This window comes from Colobus angolensis, unplaced genomic scaffold (assembly GCF_000951035.1).
Source record: "Colobus angolensis palliatus isolate OR3802 unplaced genomic scaffold, Cang.pa_1.0 Scaffold584, whole genome shotgun sequence".
Classification (NCBI taxonomy): domain Eukaryota; kingdom Metazoa; phylum Chordata; class Mammalia; order Primates; family Cercopithecidae; genus Colobus; species Colobus angolensis.
Genome location: NW_012119421.1, coordinates 271,099 through 277,566, shown reverse-complemented (window position 1 = coordinate 277,566; position 6,468 = coordinate 271,099). Strand labels below are relative to the sequence as shown.

Sequence of the window (6,468 nt, the reverse complement as noted above, 5' to 3'; positions counted from 1 at the left end):
TAGGCCCTCTTGGGATTGAGTTTTCTTAGGACTAATCAGGCAACAAGAGTTGAGACGACAAAAGCCTCGAAGGGATGGGATTTCTTAAGACAAACTCCAAGAACTTGACATAGGCAGAACAAAAAGTGTGCTCGGGTTCCCAGTCATTTTCAGGCAGGCCACCTACTATAACCTGAAAGTTACCACCTCTTATCAGATAGGGGAGACCAAGAGAAAGTGCTCCCACTTGGTCACAAATCAAGCTCTCAAGGACATCAAATAAGATGAGAAGGAACCTCAACCAGTACCCCCTTTTATGACAGAATAACACATAGAAACAAAGACAAAGGAACAGACAATTTCTGGGAAGAAAGGGATTAAACAATATGAATTGGTACCACAAAGTACCAAAAAGCACACCAGAGTCACTACACCCAAGACTAGTCACACAAATCTTTTTCTCCCATTAATGGAGATTTTGGAGAGGGAAAAGAAACAGTGATTTTTACTGTCCACTTGATCAGATTCCACACAGAGAAGGAGGCCAGGAGCCTGGCTGGTAAAAAATTCTTACCCTTATGACAGCTGATCAGATCCTGGGTTCTTCACTGCAGCTTCCAGAAGAGCAGAGCTTTGCTATCCTGTTTACAGCTCCAAAACTGTAGGGGCCAATGGAATCCCTCCCTCTTAACCCTCTGAAGTTTCACTCAAAAATCAAGTCACAAAAGGCAGATTAGTTGGAGAAAAGGCATAAAATGTACTAACATGTACATGGGGAGGGCCACAGAGTGATTACCCTACCCTACCCACAATGGGATACATAAGCTTATAAACCATCTCGAGGTAACAGAATGAATGAGGGCTCAAAGCATGGCCAAAACCAGGCACCATCAGAGTCAGAGGTATATCCATTTATTGTGGGCAAGACAGGTGGTGGGAGGGAGAGAATAGGAGGCTTAGCTAGCAAAGTTGGTCTTAATATGTAAATAAAACCTTACAGGTAGCAGCTCTCAGAGAGAATAAATCCTAAAAGTTTCTTTCAGACCTTTACAGGTGTCAGACTCTCAGTTAATCTTTCCTAGATCTGGGCAAGGAAAGACTTGGCTGCATCAATGCAGATTCCCTACAGATGCAAATATCCCCAACAAAAGACAACTTTGCAGGGCTACTTCTGCAGCTGGCTTTCTAAACAGACATCTCAAAATATGTCAAAGAAATGTATTTTGAGGTAAAATATTTTTGATTCCTTGATGTCTACATCCTGATGCACCTGCCGTTTCAATTCACCATTGTTGGTTGCAACTCCATTCTTCCCTACACTTAAGCCAAAGAAACAGATTCTCCTTGAGGCTAGTCTTTTACTCACAGCACACATACTATTTTTCAGAAAAATTATGTTTCCTGTTTGGGTTAATTACAGACTTTGATCTACCCAATCTTTCTCTTTCTTGGTCTCTGAATTTTGGCAAAGGAGTCTTCTGATACAGGTGGGATCGATTCTAATGACGACGCTCAAAACCCTCAGACTTATTTAAGAGCCTTAATCTCGGGGTCCGGGTTTGGGCCGCCCTTGAACCTTTTCTTTGGGCCTACTTGTCAAAATCAGCCTGGCCAGGCCTGTCTTCAAGGCCCAGGGTCAGGGCCAGGTCCTCCCAAGGCTTCTTGAAGCTTCTCTCGCTGGGTCGGCAGCCACCCTCCCATTCCCTGTGACCTGCAGAGAAGCTCCAGGAGCCCATGAGGCGCAGGTGCGTGGTGACTCTGTGGTTCCCACCGCACTCGCCGCCCTCCTTGGTCCTCTTGCTGTCTCAGGCAGGCAGCAAAGTTCCGGGTGAGCTTGGGCGCCAAAGACACCCAACCAGAGAGGGACCCGTAGGGAAGGGCACCGACCCTTAGTTCATTCTCAGTAGGGATCCGAAAAAGGTCTTGAAGAAATAGAACGGGAGAGTTGGAAGTAGATCAAAGGGAAAGAAAGAAATCCTAGGAGATTTCCTACCTGAAGGCACCACGAAGAGAAAAGTCCATCTCCTCTGGGCTGGGTCCTCATAACACTGGTGAACCGAGTTCCAGTCTCCGTTGGAGACCAAATCAGTTGACTTTGGCTTGACTCCTAGTGAAGAAGCCATGCTTTGTCCTCCCTTGTTTAGTTCTTGATCCTGAAGGACTTGATTGTCTCTCTCAGGCTTTCCATGGATTCCAGGGATGCAACTGAGAAGTTTGTTTTTAATGCACTTACTTGAGGTAAGAATAATTTAAAGTATTTTTGCAAAGAAAAATGTTTCCTTTTGCACTGAAGACATTCAGATGTGAGGAAAATCACTCGGCTGGGGAAAGCAAATGCTGTTGAGAACGTCTCACAAACACAAATTACACGTCAGCAGGTAGGTTTGACCCTTACGTTGGGCATATTTTAAGCGCACTGTTGGTGGAACTTAAGATGAATCTAGGACATTCATGATTAATATTTTTAGTTTTTTAGTAAAATTTAATATTTTAATTTTAAATACACATTCTAAAAATTATATAACCAGCACGAGAAACTGGCTTTATGCCTTTTTTACAAACACAGGAAAGAAAGATGATATTATAATGACAATCCTGCCTAAATCGCTACAATTTTTAAGTACCTAGAGAAAAAAAGTTAAGCTAGAATTCTATGCAAAAATAAAATCTCAAAACTCTGAGTGAAATAAGGATACTGAAAAACATACAAAAGCTAAAGGAATTCACCAACCCATGCTACAAGAAATCTTAAGAGTCTTCCAAGCAGAAGCAAAAGGATACCAGATAAAAATGTGGGCCTATACGAAGAAACAAATCTTGGAAATGGCATTTAGAAAGCATGTACTATATGTTTTCTTATAATTTAAATATTTTCAAAAATATTTGACCTAATAAATAAAAGTAATAATAATCACAAAGTTTATAATAAATAGAGTAAAATTACATAACACTAGGATAAAGGCCAGAAAGGGAGGTATGATGACACTTGAAAGCAGACTGTGATAAATTAAAGATGTATCCCAGAAACCCTAATGCAGCCACTGAAATAAGAAAAGGGTTATCGCTAATAAAGCAACAAAGGAAAGAAAATGGAATGAAATAAAAGCTATGTAAACCCTATGCTGGAACAACTGCTCTCCAGGCCTCCACCCTATAGAAATACACCAGTGGGCAATGAGAAGTGTACAAAATGATGACTGCAGCATTATTTGTAATCATAAAATAATAGAACCAAAGTAATTTTAAAGAGATATGAAAAGAGTTTTATTTATTTATTTAACAGACAATTGAACAAACAAACAATGGAAGCAAGTCCTTTGCCAAAAGGAACAGAGGGTCATGATGATGCTACTCCTCCAAGGATTTCAGGGCTCCCAAACGCCTAGGTTTCTGTCTACTTCTGGAAGATGTTATTCTTTGGGAGCAACAGGTCCTCGAGTTTGGGGCTCTTTCAGGTTCTCTCTCCATTTCCCCATTCTGCTACAATAAATAAACAAAAAGAATACTCACTTCCAGAATATCCCACCTGTGCCTCTGCAGGAGCCTTTCAGGAGGTCTGGGTGTCTGGTCCGCCGCTTCGCGGCTTCTTTCCCAGCTTTTGCTTTTCCCTTCCCGCGCTCCCGCCCTACCGCCCCAGGACCCGACCACCGCCCAGCTGAGTCCCCGCGGCTCCACCTCGCAGAGGGTGCACCACAGGCCCTGCCAGTTGCCCGCCCCGCGGGGGTGCCAAGAAATCAACGCTTTGTAAATAGAACTTCCCCATGGAAAAAACCTCTTGATTTCCACTTTCAGGGCTCTTCAAAGGACTAGACGCTAAAGGCGACGATGGATTCATTCGACAAGTCCTAGTCGGGCGCCCTGGTGAGTGCCAGACCCTGCTCCCCGCGAGGGGACCCACGAGCGACCCTCGCCACCATCCCTGCCCTGGTGGAGCCTCCGTGCGGGACACAGGATCCGAAGATGGCAGCGGAAGCTCCGCAGCGGCCCCGAAAGCGACTGGGCGGGGTGGGCACAGGCTCCCTCACTGGGTGAAGGCGGCACAAAGAACGGGAAGAACCATCCTGGGAGCCCACCGGGTGTTCGGCTTCCCTTGGGACCCCAGGCGGCTCGGGCTGGGTCGCCGACCGGGGAGTTTCTGGGGGCTTCTGAAGCAGGAGAGGGGCAGGGCAGGCGAAGGCCATTCGGCTCTCCGTCTGGCTCCAAAATCTCCTAACACGCAGGTGTCCGACGTGACCAGGGCGACTCCCCGCTCTAATTTCTGTGGTTTTCCAAGGCCTTGCTCAGTCGTCCTTCCGGGCGGGCCCTGAGAATAAAAGGGACGGAGGAAGTTTAGTGAGTGCACCCTTCGTGTACCGCGTAGGGGACTCAGCATTGCTTGTCTCTGTGGCGCAATCGGTTAGCGCGTTCGGCTGTTAACCGAAAGGTTGGTGGTTCGAGCCCACCCAGGGACGCTTATTGCAACTTTCAAAGCATGCACACATTGTCAATCACTACATAAATGGGGAAGATTTTATCTTCCCGGAGTACCAAGCCACTAATTTATGACTGATCTATGTCGAGGGCCAGCCCACCTCCCTGACCAGATTCTTAACCTGGTATCTCCTGAAGTGGCAGGTTTACACCTGTGTAATTCGGGAATGCTGAAACAGAGACCTAGGAACCCACTTGTGGTGTGATAAAATTCTAATTCAGCGAGTTATACGCTTAAACGAGTAATTTACATGTCTCCATTTTTTCATATCTTAGTAATGAGTCCAGTAGTATCCCCAGGATGGGCCTGGATTTACTGATTGCTCTATCAATAATGTGACCAGTGGAATCAGTCAGCATCACAGTGATCCTCTCCATCATTTTTGAAAACAGTATTTTTCCCCAGTTTGTGCATGATTTATTTAACCCTTTTCAAAATGTTTTTGTTAACCAGGTGTGGTGGCATGCACCTGTAATCCCAGCTACTCCGGAGGCTGAGGCAGGAGAATCGTTTGAACTTGGGAGCTGGAGGCTGCAGTGAGCTCAGATCGGTATACACTCTAGCCTGAGCAACAGAGTGTGACTCTATCTCAAAAAAAAAAAAAATGTTTTTGGGATGAGGTTGGTTTCATGGTTTTAGGATTACAAAGAATGCTGCAGTCAACATTCTTGTACACATATCTTTGATCATTGTGGAAACGTCTACATCGCAGATATTTCTATAGTGTAGAGAACTGGATGCGCCATTGCTACATTATAGTGTTTATATAATGCTTCTAATTTGAGTACATTCTGCAAATTATCTTTCACGGGAGCAGTACCAAATAATATTCCAATATGAATATTTATAAGAGGAAAAATGTGCAGATGTGCAATTGAGTTTCGTGCCTCTCCATGGGGCCCATGTTCATAAAATGGTGGCATTAGCTATCTGAGAGTGGAGTTTGCGGCCCTCTGACGTCAAAAGCTGAAGCAGAGGACATGAAAACCCTCACTGCACATCCTCTGTAGTCTGGCCAGAATCATGCCTAGGTCGGTGGTCTCTTGTCAGGAGGGAATGCTGCTTGCTTGCTTTGTCAAAACCACAAAAGGGAGGGAAAGCATCAGGCTGCTGGTTGATAACAGTAGTGAAGCAAGTCTTTCCAAAGAGTTGGTTTCCTAACCCTTAGGGAAAAAAATCCTAATTCTTACCAGATGGTGCCGTGCAGTTCCAGGCTCTTGGTGTCCCAAACAAAGAACTGTACATGAGACACACAAAGCAGCAAAGCAAAGCAAAAGTTTGTTAAGTAAGCACAGTAACACTCTCAGAGTGGGGAGTGTCGGCTGACCTCTGGGAGATGAGATCAATATTAGTTTGATGTACTTTGGGTCTTTTTATGTGTGATTTTTTTTTCTTCTCTTCACAAGGATGCCTATCTTTAGCCATTGTTTGCCTTTAGATTGATAGGTGGATTGCTTAGTTACTTTGGCCCTTGTGTGCTTGCACGTTGCCTCCATCCCATAATTTTAAGTACATGCATGTTATGCAGTCCATATGCCTGAGTTTTAATGAGCTGATTATCATATAGAGTCATGTTAAGGATACTTTTTTCTCGAATGCACATGTCTATCTCTGAGGAGCTGCCCCTTTACTGATTTGGATCTTGCCAGCAAGGGGGGTCCTTGCTTGCTTTTTTTGTTTGTTTGTTTTCTTTTCTTTTGTTTTGTTTTTATTTTAGACAGAGTCGCCTCTGTTGTCCAGTCTGGAGTGTAGTGGCGCAATCTCAGCTCACTGCAACCTCTGCCTCCCAGGTTCTAGCGATGCTCCTGTCTCAGCCTCCTGAGTAGCCTGGGTACAGGAGTGCACCACCACGCCCAGCTAACTTTTTGTATTTTTAGTGGAGACGGCGTTTCACCATGTTGGCCAGGCTGATCTCAAACTCCTGACCTCAGGTGATCTGCCTGCCTTGGCCTCCCAAAATTTTGGGATTACAGGCGTTAGCCACTGCGCCTGGCTTTGCTTGCATTTTTTTTTTTTTT

At 44.9% G+C, this 6,468-nt stretch overlaps 1 protein-coding gene and 1 non-coding gene across 2 annotated transcripts in view; one reads left to right on the top strand and one right to left on the bottom strand.

The window, feature by feature from the left end:
- Window positions 1–6,468, bottom strand: part of LOC105526273 (putative neuroblastoma breakpoint family member 6-like protein) — a 255,070-nt gene that overhangs the window by 23,260 nt on the left and 225,342 nt on the right.
- TRNAN-GUU lies at window positions 4,357–4,430 on the top strand. Its single transcript has one exon. It is a non-coding gene; the product is annotated as a tRNA-Asn (tRNA).